Source organism: Cavia porcellus, unplaced genomic scaffold (genome assembly GCF_034190915.1).
Source record: "Cavia porcellus strain 051 isolate PalLab524CR breed Dunkin Hartley unplaced genomic scaffold, mCavPor4.1 scaffold_21, whole genome shotgun sequence".
NCBI classification, from domain to species: domain Eukaryota; kingdom Metazoa; phylum Chordata; class Mammalia; order Rodentia; family Caviidae; genus Cavia; species Cavia porcellus.
The window spans coordinates 63,458,108-63,468,042 of NW_026947504.1; the positions used below are offsets into that span (position 1 = coordinate 63,458,108).

The 9,935-nt window shown below is 38.4% G+C and overlaps 1 long non-coding RNA gene across 1 annotated transcript in view; it reads right to left on the minus strand.

Annotated features, from left to right (window-relative positions):
• LOC134472005 (uncharacterized) overlaps positions 1–9,935 on the minus strand; it is a 71,867-nt gene extending 61,932 nt beyond the window's left edge. The window contains exon 1 of the long non-coding RNA XR_010041832.1: positions 9,773–9,935. This is a non-coding gene — a long non-coding RNA (uncharacterized LOC134472005). The remainder of the gene's footprint in view (positions 1–9,772) is intronic.

Consider the following 9,935-nt stretch of genomic DNA (forward strand, 5'->3'; position numbering starts at 1 on the left):
AAATAGCAGTCAGAGTAGTATCTAATTTATAGCTCTAATTAAAGCAAAAAAAGACAGAGCATGAGAAGACATCATCCAAGAGCTGTAAAAATATTAAAGCTCCCACACCGCTATGGAAGGGCACACTTGTGACCCTGGCCTGCGAAGCTAAGCTAAACTCATATTTAACTCTATTAGGAAGTCGGGGGAGACATTTACACAGTATTTCTTTTATTATACCCTGCTTGCTCCTAAAACAACTTAAGGCAAGTGTGAACATCCTCCTTGACTATGAATAAAACTGAAGTGGTGAAAAGGAGAGGTTTGCAGAGTATACCACACAGATGTTTAAAGAAGTCCAGAGGTCAAATCTTGGCTTTCTCAGCCCAAGTTCAAAGTTCTTGTCAAAGAACAAACCTGAAGATGAGAAAGGAAGGACATTCTAAACAGAAGGCTGAGCCTGAAAGACTGGGGATGATCTTGTACAGAGACTTCAAGAAAACAAAGAGGAGACAGTAGTTGAGAAGCTGTAGATCTGTACAAAGATTTTTGCAATTGAGTGGTACTGAAGATCTAGTGATCTGAGATCCACCCAGGTGGACTAGAAATATGTGCATTTCGGCTTGAGATCCCCAAAAGACTAATGCTCAGTAATAAAGGCAAAACCAGAATGGAGCAACCTAAATAAAACTTAAGACCAACTTTGTCTGGGTTAAGGTAATTAACTTGCACTCCATCTGTCTCTTTTTTAGGAGAGACATAAAATAATCCTGAACCTCTAAAAGCTAATAATAGATATTCTAAAATAGGAGAAAAAAGAAATAACAAAAAATATAAATACTTAGTAAAGATCAGAAATTAAAAAATAAAGACAAACAAAAATTTTTAATAGTTATACTAAATGTCATTGGACCAATTAAAGGACCAAAATTCCTCTGTATGTAAAATCAAAATCCCTATGCTGTTTATAAGAGATTCAAATTAAAGAACACAAAATGTTAAAGAAAAGAATGGAAAAAATATGTCATAAACATATTAACTAAAAGAAAGAAGGTCTGCTGTATTAATAACAACATAAATTTTAGGAGGACAAGAAATATTTCTAGAAAAAAAAGGGATGTTTCTAAGTAAAAAAGGATTAATTAACAATAAGATAAACAGTCCTAAATTTTCATGTACCTAGGAATTTAAAATTGGCAAAAAAAATAAAAAGCATAGTTCCAACTCTAATTAAGGAAATTTGACAGAATTAAGGGTTTAAATAAATCCAAAAATGGTAGAGGACTTTTTCAACACTTAATAGTACAAACTAACAAAAAATCAGTAAGGATTAGAAGATTTGAACACAATTGTCTTAACTGAAATACATGGAGTGACATTTAACAACTGCAAAATAAACACTGTTTACAGAAGCAAAGGAGCACTTATAAAATTGGATCATATGGCTGGGCATGATGGAACATGTCTATAATCCCAGCACTCTGAGAAACTGAGGGAAGAGGGCTGCAAGTCTGAGCTCAGCCTGGACAACTTAGTGGCTGAGTGAGATTCCATCTTCAAGTAAAATAAAATATTGAAAGGCCCGGAGATGTAGCTCAGTGTGAAGGCCCTACGTTCTATCCTGAGTGCAAGTTGGGGCAAAGGGATGGAACATATGATAGACCATTTTTTAAAAATCTCAAGAAATTTGAAATGATACAAAGTATGCTCTCTGATTATAAGGGAATCAAATTAAAAATGAATAACAGGAACATTACTGGAAACCCACACACAAATGTGTGGAAATTAAGCAACATTTAAAATAACTTGTAGGTCTCAGAAAAAGTTGCAATGAAATCAGAGAACATTTTAACTGAATAATGATGAAAATATGACATATTAAAAATGTCTAGGTGCAGGTAAAGCAAGGGCTAAAGGGAAAATCATAGCTTTACGCGTATATGTTGGAGAAGAAAGATTAAAATCCACATGGCCTAAGTTTCCATCTTAAGAAGCTATATAAAGAACAACAAATTAAATCCAAAGAACTTTAGAAGGAAAGCCATAATTAAAGATAAGAGCAATTACAACCTAAAGGAGAGTGAATCCATGCTCTATGACCCTCCATTACATCCCAGAGCACAGGCTGGCTTTAAGAATGAAACATGGGAATTGCAAGATGCAGTACAACAGCCCAGTGCACAGACACCCACATATACACTTTTGGAGGGTGAAATAATCAGTGAGGACATTAACGTGGAAGCATCTGAAGCAGCAGGAAGAGACACCAGTTGGACTCTGGAAAACTCCACTGACAGAAGACTAGTCTCAGCCCCCACATCCAAAGGCCAAGATCAGGTCCATATTCAGCACATACCTGGGATGCAACATGGACATTATTGCAGAACTGGAAACACCAGAAGAAACTGAACGTAGACACTTCCACGAGCCTGCCAGCCACCATCAGACACTGGTAGCCAGCACCAGTGGGGAGAACCATCCAGCCAAACTCCACGAACTTGCCACCATCAAGGGAGCTTCTATGTAACTGCATGTGTCTGGAGAAGCCAGCCTCATACCCACTGCCTCCCTGGAAACCTAGGATAGAAGAAACCAAAGTACCTGACCCATTCCCCTATACTGTGGATGAGAAGCACCTGGGACCCCACAAGTGGCTCATCTGGAGGAACCCACAAAAATGTCACAATGAAAGAGCAAAAGGCAATCTCAGATCTTCAGCTAAACAGAATGAGTCAAGGAGACACAGAAATAGAATACATTGGAAGATACACACCTGAAATTTCTGAAAGGAAAGCAACCAAAGTACAGAAACAACTTCATGAGGCTGTAAAAGTAATCTGACCAGAAATAATAGCTCAAGTAAAAGAACAAATGACAAACATAATGAAAAAATACTGAACATATGTAAAGAAGGTATAAACAAAATAGAGGAGCATTGAAAAATGACAGAAACCTTGACAACAATACAGGAAAGAACTACAATGCATGAAACAGATTCAAAGAGATATCCAGGAATTTAAAAACTCCATTTAAAAGCTAGCAAAATCACTTGAAAGAGACTAAAGATAGACTGTCAGACCTTGAAGACAGGATTGCAGCTAGTAATTGTGAAAGGAAAGATCTCTTTAAAATAACAAGAAACCAGGAAATAACAATTCAACAGCTGAAAGACAATGCAAAGAAAAATAATTCAACAATGATGAGCATCAGAAAAAATCAGAGATCAACACAAATGACATAAAAATGAAAGATGTGGTATCATTACACAATGGAAAGCTACTCAGCTATAAAGAAGGATAACTTCAAGGCTATTGTAGGTAAATGGATGCAGCTTGAGATCATGCTCATGGGTGAAGTGGTTTGGACTCACGTGGGTGAACTTGGTGTTGTCTCCTTAGTACAAAAAACCGAAGGAGTTAGCGGGATCCAAAATTTACAATAGATATTGTGAAAGTGAAAGGGGAGGAAATGTCTAAAAAGGGAAGGTGGTAGCCATTGTTAATTTCCTATTACCTTGTTTTGAAGTCTTGTATTGTTTTCATTGTTTGGTTTGGTTTTATTCTGTTTTGTTTTGTAGATTCTATAATATCTGATGGTATGGGCAGCTATTTTGAAGGTAAGATATATTATGGTAGCCATTGTTGATTTCCTATTATCTTGTTTTGAAGTGCTGTACCACTCTCATTGTCTTACTTTGATTGGCTTTATTCTGCTTCATTTTGTTTGGTTTTATTATCTTTAAAATAAAATTTAAAAATTAAAGAGCAGTTTTTTAAAATAGAAAACAAATATGCAATAAGAAAACCCTGTAACTTCTTAAAAGTGCCTCCCTTTATTTTGTAGTAAAAGTTTGATTTTTCTTTTCAATGTATATACAGTTTATTTCCTTGCTTCTGTGCTGTGACTTCTGGCACATTGGAATACAAATTTTGAGAAAGAATGCCATTGGCTTTTTTGTGATCTTAGGAAAAAAGCACACAGTTTCTCATCACAAAGTATGGCATTATTGGTAAGTGTTTCTGTAGATGTTCTTTATCAAGTTGAGGAAGCTCCTCTATGTTCTTAGTCTGCTGAGAGATTTTATCTGAGTGTGAGTCAAATGATTTTCTGTATCAACTGATACGCTTTTCTTCACTAACCCATAGATGTGGTGTATTATATTGATTGATTTTTCGAATGTTGAACAAGCCATGTACATCTGGAATCAATCTCATTTGATCATGGTGTGTGATTCTTTTTATACACTACTGAATTTAATTAATATAATTTTGTTGAGGATTTTTGCATCTGTGTTCCTGAGAGATATTGGTGTATAGTTTTCTTTCTTGTAATAGCTCTGGTTTGGGTATTAGAACACTACACAGAACAACTTAACAAGTTAAGTTTAGTTTTTGAAAGTTCCTTTATGCCTTGGCTATGTTAATGAGTAGTGTGAGACCCACAGGGTCACAGACAGAGGGACTAGGGAGATCTGGTAAATATGGAGCACAAATCAGGGAAGGCCCTGACACTGAGGATTACAGGGAGGGAAGGGAAGGCCCTGACTCTGAGGATTACAGGGAGGAACTATAGTTGTTTGCTCCCCTTTCAGGAAAATCTCATCAAGAATGTTATATATGCATGAGTGAATATTAAATTAACAATGGAAGACAGCATATTGATCAAAAACACCTTGGACAGTAGTGATGCTAAGATTTGAGAAATGGATGTCTAATTTCTTCCACTGTAGGTTTTCTCAACTGTTTCTCACCGAGGGGGCTGAGGACAAGGCAGTGAGCATGTGAAACACGGTCATGATCACTAACAGATTCACCATTTGATGCACAGGAAAGAAGGAAACATGCAGCCGGGCGTGGTGGTTCACCCCTGTAATCCCAGCACTCGGGAGGCTGAGGCAGGAGGATTGTTGCGAGTTCGAGACCAGCCTGGGCTACAAAGTGAGCTCAAGGCCAGCCTGAACTGCACAGCGAGACCCTGTCTCAAAAAGACAATTAAAAAAAAAGAAGTAAACACGCTACAGTGAAACCCTATTAATTTAAATTCTTGTAATTCTAAGGCACATTATTCTATTCAAGGTTGACAAAGCATACCTTTGCAATATGTAGACAGAGACTGCTAATAAACTCAATGGTGTAAAGCAAAATTGTGTTGGAGGCAGAGATGAAGGCGGCAATGACTTGGACTTACTTGAAAAGAGCAAACACTTCAAACTTCCTAATAATTATGTTAAAGTCACATTAAGTTGGACTTTACCAATTTGGCAATTCTGTTAAAATTCAGTGCTTGTACTAAATTTTACCTTGGCTAAACATATTTCTCTTCAAGACGAAAAAATGCTTTAAAAAATTCTCCAATTTCACAACATACCATTAAGTAAAAATTAATTATATTTGTGTAGACTATTCTCATGCTGTAGAATATGCTATAAAATTCAATTACAGTTTATCATTAATAATATTCAAAAGAAAAATATTTTTTAATAAACTAATTTAAGACATATCTTAATTCTGTTTTTTTTTAAGTCAGGTTGAAATGTTATATATATCTTAATTCTGGAAATAATAAAATTGAAAATTGTCCATTTAGTATAAAGAAGTCTGTAGCCAACTACATTTTGCTGTTTCAGACCTTTATAATTCAGCTGCTTGACCGATCTAGCCACGTCTAGTATTTCAGGAGCCACCTGACACTCAGTCAGTTGTTCAGCTAGTCACCTTACCCAAATCTACTTGCATTTCTCTTAGCCATTTCTATTCCCAGTATCAAACTTTGTTCAAACAGAAAACTTGACTCCTCCCCTCTCACCCTCTGTATCCAGTCACCTAGTCTCCTCTGTATTGCTTCAGGCAAAATGGAAAGGTGACTCCATCCACTTCCTGGTCTCTGCTGCTGCTCAACCTTCCTGCACCTGGAAGACTGAAATGAGCTTTGCCTGTCATCTGAAGTCCCCCTCCACAGCCCGTGTTGAATTTAGTTGCCATTGTAACAACATTCAGAGTAGAGGGTTAAGCTCTTCAGAGGAAATTAAATGTCTCAGGGATGGGTTAATTTTCACCAGAATGAGTTGTTATAAAAGCAGATCTGGTCCCTTCTTGTTTCTGACTCTGGCTCATGAATTTTTTTTCTGTGATGTTATGACACAACACAAAGCCAGACGTTGATGCCATTCTCTTGAAATTTTTAACTTCCAGCACTATGAGAAGTAAATTTATTTTCTTTATAAATGATGCAGTTGCAGGTATCTGTCACAACAACACAAAATGAAGAGAGAGACTCCTCCCTATTAATCATGTTTTCTCACCGCAGCTGGAGCAATCTTTTCAAAACCATGCAGTCTTCAAAGCTGTTCAATAGATATCCAAGGTCCTTCCAATAAGGTATCAAATTCTTAGTGCATCGTCTGAGGCCCTTGTGATGGAGCTAGTGCTTTTTGATAGGGACTTAGTCTTCCAGCATCACTGCACCCCTCCTGCCTCCTTGTGCAAGAAGCTCCAGCTACCCTGAGTTCTTTTAGTGTTTCAAGTATTTACAGTACGTAAAGCAAGCATCCAACAAATACTAGTCAATATTATCTGTTGTCTGTCTCAATAATCCTATAAGAATTAAAGTCAGTGAAAGGCAAAATATGGCAAAAGTTCCCAGATTCTGAGGTTAATGTAATGAAAAGAGTACAGTCTTAAGATGGAACTACCAAAACCTAACATTAAAAAGCCTGTCTTCAGCCCCCTTCCTTCAGTCATGAATTGGATATAAACTGCTGCTGATACAACTTCAGAAACCACCCCATGCAATCAAGGTCGCAGGTAGCAGGGTGCATCTTCAGGCCCAGACTTCCAGATTAAATGAGATAATATACATGTGTGGCACTTAGAACACCATGCAGTATGATAAAGATCTGAAAAAATGTGTGTGGTGTGTGATTACCGTTTCATTAGTGGAACATTTCTATTACCCAGTCAACGGTATTGCAATTTGACTGTAAGAAGCAACACAATCATGAGGACTTATTAGAAGGACAGAGGAGTGAAAGAACTAGAAAGGTAGAAATTGGTGATGTTTGTCCAGCACAACAAGAGGGATATTCATGGGAGACAAGAGAAGAGAACTTCAGAGTACAGTTTCTCCCATGACCCTACCAGTCACTCAGTCCTAAACTTCACTGTGCCCCTTAGGTGCTAGGTTAGTGGAGATAACAGGTACACAAATAATCAAACAAATAAAATTACTCTTGCATCTCGTGCTAAGGACTGCTATAAACTTTAGGATCAGGAAAGGCTTTTCTGATGCTTTAAATGGAGCTTGGAATTATCTAGAGAAGATGGAACAAAGTTGTCAGACAAAAGATAGAGAAAAGGTGAGTGTGTGTAAGTATCTGAAACCCCAAGACAGAGTGAAATGGATTTCAGAGAGCAGGAAACTCATGAAATGAACCTGGGGAGGTAGCAGGGACATATCACAGAGGCTGTTACTACCCACTTGAAGTAATTTGAACTTTTTTCAGTGTAAAATGTAAGGATAAGATCCAGGTGGTAGTGTGTGCGTGTAATCTCAGCACTCAGGAGGCTGAGGCAGGAGGATCATCCTGAGTTTGAGGCACCTTGGAATACAAAGTGAGTTCAAAGGCAGTCAGCAAAACATGGAGGGCCCAGTTAGAATTCTGCAGTAGTCCCATCAAAGAATAGGGGTAACTCAGACAACTGTAGTATCAGTAAATAGAAGATTTGTGATATGCTTAGGAGATGGGCTTCATAAAGCTTAATGATAAATTGGACGTAGAGAAGTATAGAAAAGAGGTTCTCAGATCCCAACTTAATCTATCATTCACTAAAAATGCGACAGGATACAGGAGGAACAGTTTAGATATGGCCTTGCATCAGAAATGGAGCTCAATGGTAAAGCACTTGCCTAGCGTGTGCAAGGCTGTACAGGTTCAGTTCCCAGCACCCACCTCCTGGGCCTCCCATACACACTCGCACACATAGATATGACTCAGACGGAAGTGTAGAGGTGAGGTGGTGAGTGTCTGGTTTGGATATTTTAAACTGGAGAAGAATGTGAGAAAAGAAAGATTCAATTTTATATACAGCAATGAAGGTTATTAGAGAACTCCAGACTTCCCCAGACATGTGGAGGTCACTCATGAAAAAAGCACCGAAAGCCCTCAGGATTAGAGACGTCACTTGGGGAGAGAATGTGGAAAGGAAACTGAGACAGCCACCAGTCCCTCCCGGCAGACGGTTGGCTCCCATGGCTTCTCCACTGCGACCTGATAGCCATCTCTCCACCCAGGGGGACTCCAGTGAGCAGCTGCCCAAAACAAACAGCAAGACCATTCCACCTGGGACAGTCCTATTTTAAAATACAGCCGAGATTACTATCCGCTGCACAAAGGAAAAAGCAAGACTACCAAAGTTTAAATGGTTTGGTTAGAAGGATGGAACCAGTGAACCACACAACCGAGACAAAAGTCAAGGCCATAATCACAGTAAGCATTCTTTTCTCCTTTCAGGAACAGATTCCTACCGTCCTCATAAATTTCTTTTAAAAATGTAGAACCTGTGATCATGGTGGAAAGACCACAGAACAAAGAAAGTACTTGGGCAAAATTAAATTACAAACCCGTGGGAAGAAGAGATCATTGTGAACCCAGGATGCTAATCAAGGGCTCGCGGGTACATGGTCTGTGAAGAATAAGGAGTTAGAGTAGGTGAAGAGAGGGGGGAAAGTCCCAGATTTAAAGACATAATGAACTAATTTTCAGGGCACATAAGGGACACAGTGAGGAAACAGACCTCACCGGAACGCAGCAGATGGCCCATGGGCTTCGTCTCAGACACAGTTCTAAGAGCTTAGCAATACCTTGGTGCAGGAGGATTCGCAGCGTATGTCAGAAGCAGGCGAGATATCAGGCGCCACACCTGTCCTTCACCAAGAGATCTGGTGGTGATCAGGGGAAGCATATTTGGAAAGTTCGAGGAGGGTCAGGTTATAACTTCCTGGAAAGCCAGGCCCAAAATACTAACTCTAATTTAGTAGTCCAAAAAGAATCTTATAGATTATTAAAAAGGGGAAGAAATATTTTTAAAAATCCTTCAGGAATATTGATTGGCTATGTTAAAAAAAAAAGAGAGAGAAGAAGAAATGGAATCTCTGAGGAAAACCAGCTTGATATAAATCAGAGGGCTTTCGAGCTTTCCTTAGCAGGGAACCTTTTCTACAAATGAAATCTTATGAGAAGTCCCAATAGCCTCAGGCAGGGGAGAAAACCCTGATCTTCCTAGGACAGTTTATTTGATAACTTTTAATATGTAGTATGTATTATAATAGAGTCTATAAAAACATACAAAAGGCTGCTTAAGTAAATACAAAAGTTTTAACCCTGAGGTTATGAAAGACAGTTGCATCTTGCATTAGTTCTAGAATCCAAGTTTCCAATTTATTTCTGAGTTTTATTTTGGTTGCACAATAGTAATAAAATCTTTATTCTCCTAAATTATACTTGCATGGGGCAACTTTTGTTTTGCATTTTACAATTTGCCTGCAATCATAGGGTACTCTTCAATTAAATTAAACTTGAAAATACTATTGTAGATAACTTTTCTTTACAACATTGTAAATAGCACGAAACTGCCAAAGCAAATTTTAAAAGTGCACAGCCCTCGGCTCTGTGGGATTGGCATGACAAGCCATGGTACAGGTCATCTACTATGGCAGGTTTTGTAATGCACAGCACACTGTAGAAGAAGGTGTGCCAGCGCCTGGAGGACACTCCGGAGCCTGGCGGGACACTTACACAGTCAAGGCGCCTGCGCAGTAGTGGTTTCACTTGCAGTTTTATGTGAACAGATGTGCAGAAGTGAGAAAAAAGCAATTCACATCTTCAGCTTCCCACTACAGAAGAAAGTAGGCTTTGCATTTGTGTTTGAGTCCGCAGCATAACAAGTTTTTTAAACCTG